Genomic DNA, 13,221 nt, shown 5'->3' with positions numbered 1-13,221 from the left:
GGCCAGCTTACAAAGAAATTAACTATCATTTCCTTTAAATTAAAATTCTTCTGATTGTATATTTGCCGACTACATTCATCTACTATTAAAAGTGTACTTAAAAAGAAAAAAAAAAGCACACACCCAAACGATCAAAGAAAGTTAATTGCTGAGACCGACTTATGATAAGAACCAACGCAGTCAGCACTTTGAAAGCATGGCTCAGAAGAACCGGCACCAACAGAGAGGGTTTCTATAGTGCTCTGATATTTACATTAGGGGAGGTTTGTGCAAAGCCCAGCAGATTTTCTGAGTGAAGGCGGCCAGGCTAGTGCGGGGGGTGGGTGAGGAAGGAGGGCGGGCGGGGGGCTGCGGGCGGTGGGAATTCCTCTCCCCCCAGCTCCAAGTGCCGGAGGAACAATGGTGAGAAAGGCGGGCGGCTACGCCCAGGTCGGTGGAGACGGACAGTCCCCCACCGCTGTTGTCCCCCACCACGTCCTGGCTTTTCAATAACATTTACACGTCCGCAGTTGTGAACTGCAGAGCTTTATTTTCTTGTGCGACTTGGTGACTTCAAGGGGAAACGCATTAGAAGATAAAATTTGCTTAAACCTTGCAATGATAAACTACAAAGGGAACAGTTGTTATGCATTACTACTAGGCATGCCTTGGCTGACATCCCTTTAACCCGGAGAACTTCGCTTTTCCAAGGAGACCTCTAGTTACTGCAGCACATTTCAGATGCCCAAACTAGGCACATGGTCACACCACAGCAGGTCTTAGGGACTCCAGGTCTGACCCAGCCCAAATACTCCTTTACCACAGCTCCTTCCTCCACCCCTGGCAGAGCTTCCTGACTGACTACTCTCTTCTTTGCTTGTCACTGCTAATACCAATATGGGATGGTTTCATACACACGGGGCGAATCTGGGCTGGCGTCAGCCGGTTATTGGTTTCTCCCAGCCCTTTGGGGTTTCTTATATAGGGAGGTGCAAGAAGGCGCGCTACAAATGAATTAATTGTTCCCTCTTCGGAGGCGTTTGTGATCTTGGGAATCCAAGCATTGCTTACGTGTAGCAACAGCACTCTGCATCACCGCGTGGCAGGTGAGGTTGGGGAAACGGCCACACGGCAAACCTGGAAGCTTTTGTGATGGTACCCACAGGTCACTGTGGTTAGGAGGCTCCCCCTGCCCCTGTCTGCTCCTCAGGACGTCAGCCCCATGCCCAGGCCCTACAACTGCAGCATTTTCCATGGCAGTTCCGTGCTGCCAGATGAATTAAACCTCTGTCCCATAGCGCTATGCCTGTCTGCAGCCTAAGCTATCGTACAGGGAGCGGTACAGTGCCTCTAGGGCCTCGGGTGTCTCCTCCGGACAAGCCATTGCCTCTCGTTCCACTCATGTCTTCGCAGCAGATCCCGAACGCAGAATCTGCCCTGCTCTTCCTTGTTATTTGGGCACAGCTTGCTGCGTACACCCTGCCCACAGCAGCCCTGTCCTTCTCGCCGCCAGCCCTGGTGTGTCAGTGACCTCTAGAGGCTCAGGCCTCGCCGGGTGCTGTCTCAGCCCACGGCCAGGACACGCTGCCACCGCTGCAGCAGCAGCTCCTGCCCACCCTTCCTGGGGAAAGAGCCATTTGTCCAGAGAGAGAACAAGCCACAGAAACACCACTTTGTCTGTGGCACTGGCAACACCTGCACTTGCTTTTGGGAGTGAGAAACACAGCGCAGAGTCCATCAAACACAGTGGGCAAAAAAAACAATGGGCAAAACCCAGGACAGGGGAGGAGCTGCTGAGCACACTGCCAGGCACTGCTCTCTGCAGGGATGGGCAATGCGCTGCTCACATAAGTTTTAGCTCCTTGTCAGCTCGGGAAAGGGCATGGTGACCATGAGACAGCTGTGAAGATGTCCTTCAGGGAACAACTGAGGAAGGGGCTGTCCCCTATTAAGCAAAGTGCTGCCGGCAGCAAAGGCCCTGGGCTGCCGGCAGCACCACAGCCCACAAGTAGATTCAAATGAACTACCCTGATATAGGTCCCAATGTACACCTAATCTATGTCAAAAATCATAAAATGGCTCACTACCCAGACAGGCAAAACTACTCTGATACCTTCATTCACACTGGCCAGACAGTTTTGTGCTTCTCTTAAATAGAAATGCATACATTCTTACCCTGTATATTTATTTTTTTCAGAGAAAAATAAAATCAAGAACAAAGAAATCCTGCATATATCATATTCTCACTTGTCACATTTTCATTCCCATTCCCTGGAACTACAAATAGCTATAATGCAAGGCTACCCCACCTTGAGGAATGGGGCTCTGAGCTGCAGTCTTCTGTTTCAGAAGGGTCATCAGCTGCTGATGTAATTGCCAGCCTGGGTTTTCCTGTAGTTTATGCTTAAATTCTACATCATCCATGACAGGACACAGCTTTTCCCATGTTTTCATAGAAATATAAGGGTTTTCAGAACATACAACAGCTTGGGATGCTAGTTGTCGGGGGAATAGCCATTGCATGCAGAGGGAACAACCAGTCATGAAGCAGCCCATAGTCAGACACGACAGACTGACCCATACGTGCGGCAGCACTGGCTGGGCCGTGTAACGTTCATTGGTTCAGCATAAGCCTGATTCATGTGCCCGAGTTTAACTATGATTAATTTCCTATTATAGGAAACCCCAAGCACTTTGGTGATGTAGGACTTCAAAACCCTGAGCATGCAGAAGAGAGGGTATGTCTGGGTACGTATATGGAATATATACACAGTTATTACAGCTCATGAAATGGTCCCTCTCTGCACTACAGCTGCCTCAAATAACCTTGATGGGCGGAGAAGAGGGAAGGGTTGATTAGAATTAGAGAAGGGCATTTACATACACACACACAAACCCCAAATTCTTGGAGTGTCCTGTCTGAAATTGGAGCACCCAGCTACCAGTACATATACAGAATGATAACTCAATAGCAACAACCGTTAAATACTGCTTTCCTTCCTGCATCTGAAAGTGCTTGATAACATGGACAAAAAAGAGCAGAGTGCACTTTAACTTATTCACAACTATTTCTCACGATGGATATACTCCAGATAAAAAAACATTGTGTGTTTTAGTGAAAAATGCTGAGCGCTGCTGCCTGGCCCGACCCCGAGCACCCAGCACTGTGGTCTACCCTGCCCTGCTGGCACCTGTTGATGCTGCCTCCCATCGACCGCAGCACGCAGAAAAACTCACATTCATCTTTAGTCCCGCCCTGATATCCTGCGCTTTACTTTGCTGTTGACCTGCCCAAACCCACCCATCAGACAGCAGCTGGGCCGTCCCTTTCTATGAACCTTGCCTCAAAACTAAGCTGGAGGGGTAGAATTCCAGAATACTTTTTTGCAAACCTTTCTCATAGTCAAGATGGACAAAGCCAGTCTGACTAATTCTGCACCAAAAACAATAGCGGCTAAAGTCAATGGGTTATTCTTAAGCGCCTTGGTAAGCAAGCGCCACAGAGGTAATGGTCCATCAGATCTCTGGCTATTTCCCTGTGTATACGCTTGCTGTAGGTTGCCTTTGTTCATGGTGCTCTTGAATGGACATCTTTATATCCACCTTGCAAATCTATTTCTAATGCAGTCAGACAGTAAATGTATTTCTTATCAAGCCATCGAGCACAAAGCAAAAATAACATAAGCTAATAAAATAGGCCACCAGGAACATGTTAACAGGGTAAGAAGGCCCATTCTATGAACTTATTTAAAGAAAAAAATATGACGTCTCTAGTAGACTAAGAAATTGCCATACATGTTACTGATGCAACTGAAACAAAACTTCCTATCTGTTACAGTTTTATGCATTCAAAGCTATGAGAACAGGCTATTGCAAAGGGAAGCATGTCCTCCACTTTTTATAGCTAGCTTTTTATTGGGTTTGGTATTTTAGCCCAGCTCCCAGCGGGGGAGGAAAACTGAATCTTCATTTCATCCACATAATGATATCTTACAACTGTGAGTAAAACTTGTAGAATCCGATTTCTGATGTCATGTCTGTGACAATGAAAGTTTTAGTTGTGGAAGGCAGTGAGGAGAAATTTTTTTTCAGATTGCCTGGTTCTTCTGATCAGTGCCAGAAAATACACCCTCTCTCCGGTGCAGGCAGGTGTCTTCACACGGAGGATTTCCCTGGGGGTCAGAAAGGAAGGACCTGAATAAAACAGATGATGTTAAAATACATATATATTTACATGCCTTTCTCTCCACGTATCAGTTTAGCACTCTCCTCTATAGGCTGGCAAGACATACACTGGAGCAAGGGGAAAAAAAACAAGAGGAAAATAAAAAAGGAAGAAAACCAGAAACAGACCACCACCACCACCATATATTTACAACACTGAGTGCAGTAACAGCTCTGGCTGCAATACATGTAGGAAAGCCTGCTGGAGCAATCACGTCACGTGTAGGGATAGATGTCAAGTTTTCTTAGGCAGAGATTAGAAAAATATGTTTGTTTCCAAATAAGCTTATCCCTGCATGCTGCCAGGAAATAGTTTAACGAAAGCTGCCACTCAGCTGTGTTTCTTTTGCCATGAAGTAAACAGCAGTGCTGCTGGAAACACTGACATGGCCACTGATTTCTGTGTTATCTGCTGGAACTTGCTCCTGGCGCTTACCCAGCTCTACCTGACTGTCTGCAAGCTCTGGTAAGAGCTATCACTAAGAATAGCCCTAATCACTGCTCAAACATTTCCCTCTTCAAGCAAACCAGCACTGACCTATAACAGTTGGCATGATCCTATTTCAACCTTCCAGAAATGCCCTCTGTTTTTATTTGAGGTACTTACTTAAAATCTTATTCAGTTGCATGAGGAAGCAGAACATCTGTGCCATCGCGTGTGGAAATGGCATGCTGAACGCACTACAAAAAATAGCTTTGCCATATTTGTAAAGCTCAGAAAAACTCCTTGGATCATCCTCTGCTTTACCAAAAGCTGGGAAGATGTATTTTGACTAAGGAGTCAATTTATATGGCTTTGTATTGACAGCACAGTCTAGAGGGGGAAGAGAGAGAGGAGGGATAGAAGTATGTATCTGGAGAAGACTGTGTACCAACCAACATACAATGTGAACTAAAAACAATGCAAAAGCAAGAGTGCCTTAAAAAAGGAAAAATGAATCAAAGCCAAAATGCAACTTCTCAATAGAAGAGACTGAAGAAATCACTGTTTCTTTTTGCTTGAAGAGGGCCTCCATCACCTACCTGTGAAAACACAAACAAAGCAGATTGAAACCCAGACAGTATGGAAAGCCGGCTGCAGTTTCGGCTTAAAAATGCATTGGCAAGATAAATGGCAAGTAGTCATTCATGCTTTGTTGATAGCACAACAGTGTTACCCTGAAGCTGCGGGGACCGAGGGCTAGGACCAGGGAAGGTCTCCCTGCTGCTCCTCACACCCTGTGCAGGGGGAGGTTTCCTTTGCTCACAGTTTCCTCTCGCCACAACCCAAACAGAGACATGGGATTTTCCCCTCTGTGCAGCCAAGAGTTGCGCTGCTGATAACAGGTCTAAGGCAACCCCAGGGCTGAGGCACTTTCCAGCCAGCGCTCACATGTCTCGCAGATTAGAAATGCAGAATTCAAGTCAGGCATGTGCTTTGCTGAGCTGAAACCTGAGCTGCTGTCTCAGGGATGGTGGTGCGAGGAATATTTATTACCTCCAAAGGCTCCAGCTGTGGCTAGAAATGATCCGACAAAAGCTAATGTGACAGAAGCTGGCACAGAAGTACAAAGACAATGAAGGTCTTTTTTATCATCATCTCCAGGCTCTCTACATCAAACCCACCTGATAAATTTACCCTTCCATCTATCTGAACTTCATTTTAATATTTATACACTATCTGGTAGTTCATTAAGCAAAAGCTCTCTCATAACACTCTGTAATCAATATTGATTTTTTCTTGTTTTGTCTTGATTTGGTTTTATCATGCCTACTTTATTTTTAGTTTAAAATACCATTTCACATTTTGTCTTACATTCTGCAGCTGAACAGCATCAACCACAAACAGTAGCAAGTCTCAGTTATTCTGCATTTTCTCCTGGGGCTCCACTTCGCCTGGCTGTCTCTAGACTGTGCTCTGATAGCGATAATAATAGTTTTACCCCTTGCTCAGTAACACTGGGTACTGCAGATATAAAAGTAGCCACAACAGAGAGATGTTATTGTCTCAAATTTTTAATGGGAACCTCTGAGAATTACAAGCGAGAGTACTTAAAAATATCTTGTAGGAAAGTTATCAAAGTTCGTGATAGCCTTTACTTTTTGAGTTTGTTTTGGTTTTGTTTTTTTTTCAAATAAGGTTTGTATGCATTTTTAAATATTCAGGTGTGTTTTAAAAAGCACAAAATTTATAAAAGAATAAATCCAAAATTAGCAATAGTAACGTATACCTTGACTTTTGTAAGTCTTTTGACATGCAGTATTCTTGCATCCAAGCTAGAAACAAGGACGTGTTGAGTGAACCATAGGGTAGGCTGGGAAACTGGAGGGATGCTGGGGATTAAAGATCAGAGGTGAGCAATTCACAGTCCAGTTGGCAACCAGTCAGGGGCAACATTTCTCAGGGGAGGATGCTGGGATTGACGGTCTTGAGCATCCTCCCCAGTGACCCGGGCAGTGGGACGCAGTGCACCCTCAGCAAGTTTGGGAAAGGCATCAGTGGGCACTGTCTGTGCCCCGCAGTGGGCGTGCTGGCTGGGCTGGCTGGCAGGCAGAGGGAAGGGGTGGTCTCCCCACTCAGCAATCCTGCAGCCCCGTCCAGGCTACAGTTCTTCCTGTAATCACCCAGGCACTGATAGATCAAACCATGAGCAGTTCTGGAGAGGTAAAATACCGAGGGTTCAAGCTAGGTTGGTCAAACCAAGCTCAAGAATAAGTGTGGACACTGACCCACTGAGAAAAAGAAGTGACTGAGGAACCAAATGAGGAAAAATTAAAGCCAGTCAGGATTATTCCTTATGCTAACCCCCTTCCCTCTATCTATTTTGCAGTTCTTCACTCTGTGTGTAAATCCTCTTGCAATCACAAAAATGATGGGATAACGACTTTGTCTTAACCTCACAACAAGCTGGAGGGAGGAGGTTGAGTAAGAACAGATGTCTGAAGTGTTGGGCAGGGGAGAGCAGTGATGCGGACGGAGAAGGGGATGCTGCCGGCAAACGCTTCCTGTTTTGATCCACGGGGGGAATGTGCAGCATAGGCTCCTGTTCTTATCACGAGAAAGCTCTTCCTTCCTATGTCCCTCTTTCAGCTCGAGAGGTCAAAGCAAGCTAGTCTGCCTGAAAACAAGCAGAAAAGGAGCACAGTTCAGGTTTTCCACTGGCAACAAAACCACTGCTCCCCACCAAGGCTAGCCACGTCCTGCAGTCCCCCCTCGCTGTTTGCTCCCCCCTGCCCAGCAGCCTCTCCTGGGGCTCCTGTCCTGCACCCCAGACCAGTGCTTCTCCTGCTTGTTCCCATCAGCAGCAGAGCCAGCTCACACGTTCCCGTTGAGCTGCCCATTCCTGCCCCTCATATGTATAAGGCAATTTGACAGATCAGATGGATGAAATGATGGGCGTTAGAGATAATCCCCTTCAAACAGTTCTGCAAAGGAGCCCCATCACCTCCATCCCAGGAAAACTACCCATGCTACTCCCAACCCTGATGCCGCAACAGAAAGTTTTCTGTTCTGGATCCATTCACCAAAGCTGAGCCTTCGGACAGAGGTTTTGGAATAGGGCAGGATTTCCACACAATGCATTTAATTCAAGTTTGCCACTTCAGAAAGTGAAACTATTTGAACCATATTGAGACCTTCAAAAACATCTCCTCCTCTGTTTTCCTAATTCTGTTTTGCCCTACCATTTCCAAAAATAAACAAGATTTCTGTTAAGAACCTCCCATCAATGCAGCAATCACCGTTTTGTAGAACCTGCACGGGGGTAATGCTCTTTTCAATTGTCAAAGCCAACTTTTTTCCTATTCTCCTAAAGGGACAACTGCCTCTCGTATTTCCAGTTTCCAGAAGCACCTTCTTTTTTACCCTGTGGTTCAAGGAGGCTCCCTGGTACATACAACAAGTCAAGTTTCAGTAGCACCATTTTTTTCTTCTGAGTTTAATAGGCCGCTCTTCTCTGATGGAAGCTGATTTTTCTACCCCACTCATGCTGTGATTCATCCATGCCCCACTCAGCCCTGTCAGGCGGCATCTTTGGGCATTTGTGCTCTTCAAAACCCTGTTTGGAAATCCTAATTCCATCAACAGACTTTACTCACCCACTCATTTCTATGTAATTATACTTTGAACAAATAAAGGTCAAAGGTATATAATTCTAGCTTTATCAGACCCATAGAGCTCTGAAAAATGATCTTTGACTTGCAGGGAAAGAGTTTCTTCTACAAAAGTACACACAACAATGTCTCACAGCCTGTTCTGCATTTGCACTGGGGTGCTGATTTCTTTCAAAGACTTAAAGAAGCAGAATTACCTCATACAGCACAGGATAAGATTTTTCAGTTAAATAATTTTTTGTGCAAAAATGCAGATTTGGGTACAACTATAACTATTTGCAGACAGGTACATGATTTATTGATTAGTTTCAGCTGAAAAAGCCTGGAGAGAAGGGAAGAGAAATATTAAGAAGTGTTTTGATTTTTCCATTTAAAAAACAACTTAGTTTAGAAATGCTCCTGAACATAACACTAAATAATTCAAAAAATGTAAAAAAAAATGTCCTAAGGTAACAACATTTTTTCCTTTTTCCAGTTCAGTGAAATAAGAGTAATTGATAACCGGCCAGATTTAAAATCAGAGCTAACCCACAAACTAAGATGCCTCCTAGAAAAGTAGTTGCAAGGCACTGCGCTAGAGGAATCCACCACAGTCTCAAGAATATCAATTGCCTGAGGTTTAGGCACGCTTATATATTGAATCTGTCTAAAGACAACATCTAAACAAACCTTGAGACAGAGCTACACTGCTGATTAACTAGTCGTATTAGGCAGTTATGTGCTACTTGAACACATTGGGCTCCCATCTGGCTGCCACAATTCTTAAAAGACAACACCATGAAATCTGGCCTTCTACAACAGCACTGAATTTTAAATAGTAACTCCTAAAAGTACCCAGAGTCATCTTCTATTAGGTTACATGAACATTTGCTCAGAAAATGAAATGTTATGGCTTTTTTCTTCTCATTCAGACTCAGTATTTCAGGTGGAAAGCACCAATTAGCCATGGAGAACATTTAAAGAATTAACACTGAGTTATTTTCTTGCTCCTGAAGGAGTGCTGACTCAGCTCTGGGGTTTCGGTTATCCCTCATTAGAAGCAATTATTTTAGTTAAATAACAATGGATAAATAACTCAGAACTTCTGGGAGAACATTTTCCCAATGGAAGACACCTATTTGTGAAAGTCTAGATGTTTTGAATATGGCTAGGGATTGCAAAGAAATCCCGGTGGACAGCTGCCAGCAAACTCGCTGGGCTCCCAGACACCTGCCTGTGGGGCTGCTGAGAAACCTGCCCTCTGGGACTGATACATCTGCAATAAATAACCCAGACAATCGATTTTCCTAGGAAACAGGGTCTTGCTTCGACAGCTTTGCTTAATAAAGTGATTCTCAGGCCACAACCTACTTGTGATCCTGTGAATCAGTCTGACACTCTTCTCTGTGCCAAAAAGGTGTTTTTTGCTGGCTCTGCGGTGCAGTTTGTACAGCTCACTCCATCAGGACACAGCTTTCAACCAAAGCCACTTCACAGAGCAGCTGCCAGATTTATCCTCAAATGTTGCCTGCCTTTAGCAGCTTAATTATCTTATCAGCTTCTGCATCATATAGTTATCTACAGGCACCTGTGGGAACGAGACTGTCTTGGGAAAAGGGCATTATCCCTCCTTCCAGGTCCAACCTCAAAACTTTTTTCCCAAGCCTGAACATTTGTTATGACACCAATTTCAAACCTTCGCAATAGCTCACCACGACAGAGGAGAGAGCAGCCAGAGCTCACACCCTTCCCAGGGTCAGGAGACTCACAAGCCTTGGAAACCACCCCGGCTGCGTCCTCCCTGCCACCTGTGGTTGCCAAAATAGCTCTGCTGTCTGCATCAACCAGCTGGCAAAGGGCTTTGAAAAACTCACTAGGGTAGCAGTTGTTGTGATGAAAATATGGGGGCCGATTCTGCTTTGTGTGTGCAAGGTGTGAGCACCGCCACCGGGGGCACACGAAGGAGCACGCAGGTGACCATTTGAGGTTGGGATGAGCGGCCGTAGGGATGGGTCAATCCTGCACCTAAGCCAGGCACACACCAGGAGGAAAGTCTGGAGCTGGAAGTAGTTGCTGCATCGCTGCCCCAGGGCTTGCAGCCTCCCTGCCCCTCTGCTACACTCTTGCACGCTTCTGGGCCACTAGCATGTGCTGGGAAATGTTCTATCTAAGGGATGAAGTAGGCAGCCTCCACCTTTACAAGAGAAAACCCAGACTGTGGTGAGCACTTTTGGGGGAGGGGGGAGAGGGAGTGGGAAACTCAGCAGTCTTTGGGCTTTCTTTAAAGAGTTACAGGGATCCTAGGGTTGGTCCTAAGTGCTGCCCTGCTCCACCAGCTTGCTCATCTCATAAATGAACTGGTTCATCTCCTTAAGGAACCTTCCACAAACTCCGAATTGATCTAAACCGCATCTGTCATTTCCTGTATCATCTCAGAGCAAAGTAAGACTTTATGAATCAAATTTTCATTAAGACTTTATTGGTGTATTTCTAATTCAATCACAGAGGAATAAACTATAGACAATAATTTAAAACAAAACAGATCCAAGCAGCATATCCGGATTAAAGACAGCAGTACACAAGACCCAGGATGATATTGCCATGATATTAACACACACTTGATATAGTATCAAAATGATATCATAGTGATGTCACAACCTTGCATTACTAAATAGAGTAAGAAAGCAGTTTTATTTGCATTTAATGCAAATAAATAAATAATGCAAATAAATAAAAAAAAAAAAGCTAATAATGTGATCTTTGAAATATAAGTGTGTTGTCAATTTTCCAGCAAATACCCTTTGCAGCAAATACTGCAAGCAAATACTGTTGGAAAAGAAAGTAGTAAGAATGGGTCACAGCAAAGATACAGCTCAACTTCATGCCCTCAATTGCTCCTCAAAGGGCAAGTAACCTGTCAAGCTCCTGCTCTTCAGCAAGTGGAGAGCACAAACAGAATTGAAGCACAAAATAAACTCTAAGGATGAATGAATGCTATAACCCAGGTCCTAATCCTGTTAATATTCCTGTTTATGTTTTATTTTACACATGAAGCGCCCAGGAATAGTCTGTAAGGGAAGTTTCCTGAGGCTGCATCAAAGATAAACAAAGCCTGACACAATCCTCCACCACAGGTTCACAATACTCAGAGTGCTAATGACTTCTCAGAAGCCTTTTCTGTTCGCCTTCAGATAGACTTCTAGAAATAGACATTCTTTTTGACCCAGCTGTTGCTTGATCACAGACAGAACCAAGCTTTTGTGCACCTTGATCTCCAATTCCTCTTTAAAGGTCCCATAAAATTCCAAGAAGGAAACCTCATTTGAAACTCCGCCTATCAGACCCTCAGATAAAAATAAACTATGTTATTTTCAATTTCTACATTCTCTGTACTGTTTCCCAAAGCCTATACTGCCTCTTAGCAGTAAAGTGTCTCTCAACGTTACGCCACACGTTTTCCTTGAGAGTCTTTTAAGCCCCTCATCCCTTCAAGTAAATAAATTTTCCATTTCAGGCCTATGTCTTTGTTCTGATAGATAGCATCCCTGGTTATTTACCTTCCTTGCAGTCAATGCAAGCAAGTAGTTCGTGCTGGCACGCTGACTTCATGCTCCTTACCAGACAAATCGCTCTTTCATGAAGGATTTTTAACTGCTTAGAACTTTGTCCAGCAAAAGACATAGTAAAATGCAGGGAAACTTATTCCTCATATGTGATGCCAGCATTATTCAACTATTAGGGAAGAAGGACATTGATATTTTACTTGATCTTACGGACTCCTGGCAACTTCTGACTCTGAAGGATGACTAAAGGCTTCAAAGTATTCTCAGATGTTGGTATAAGCCCAGTATAATTCTATGTACAGCTTATTTCTTATAGGGGATATGGGGGAGCATGTGATATTATGCCCATCAAAACCTTTTTGCAAACCTGTAGTGTAGTCTCTGGTGCAGGAACTGAGATTGCTCTAATGTTGCAGTGCTGTCCTATGTCCAAAGTGTCTTCCAGAAATGTCAGGATGAAAGCAAATACACTTTCCTTCATGCTGCCTAAAACTATTTCTTTACCCAAAAGCACAGAAGGGGAACCTTAATACATTATTTATATGGGCCCTGCTATATAAGCATAGCCATCAAACGGAGACATTTTTTATTACACCTCTCCCTCCCTTTTTTAAGACACCCGCCTAACAGTTTTTTCTGACAAGTTTGAAATTTTATGTGCAACCATGAATTTTAAGTGCAACTAAGCACCATGTTCACAACAGGTTCTAAGGACATGTATTGCCAGATGATAGTATCAGAGAGAGCAGCCCTTTTTTGCATATGCAGGCACAGAGCACCATGTAGCCTCAGCCAAAGGTAGCTACTACTAGTAGCCAGAAGACATTTGTCCTTTGTTGCTTTTGTTGCCTCTGTTTCTGCTATTCATTTCTAGCAGTAACTGAATTTTGAGTCAGTTACTCAATGCCTCTGAAAGAATAAATCATTGAATATCTTCATATGTTGTAACTAAAATATCCTTGTAGTCCGAAATCAACCACATGTGGTCATAAACTGAGTTATGCTTCACATGCAGCCAGAATAGCATGACAAAAGAAAATCTCTGTCGAAAAAAATCTTAAACCCAGTCTACCCAGACCAAAACATTATTCTTCAAGCAAGGGTTTACATGAAAGGCTTTAGAACCAGAACACAGAAATCCAGCGTTGGAGAACATTTTCAGATTGCCAGTTAAGATCAAAACTACGGGAATGGTTACAAGAATCATGGTCCTCTAGGAGGACAGACATATCTGGTACAGCTCTCCAGCCAAGTGGCTTACAGAGGGCTCTCTGGGAAACAACATATCTCCCCACAAACAAAGAGAAAAATATTGTCATTTTTCTTGAGACTTTTGATGAAGAAAGTTTTCATGACATAAAGCTAGTGTAAATTGCCACATGGG

Source organism: Larus michahellis, chromosome Z (assembly GCF_964199755.1).
Source record: "Larus michahellis chromosome Z, bLarMic1.1, whole genome shotgun sequence".
In the NCBI taxonomy this organism is placed as follows: Eukaryota; Metazoa; Chordata; class Aves; order Charadriiformes; family Laridae; genus Larus; species Larus michahellis.
This window is presented reverse-complemented; position numbering follows the sequence as displayed.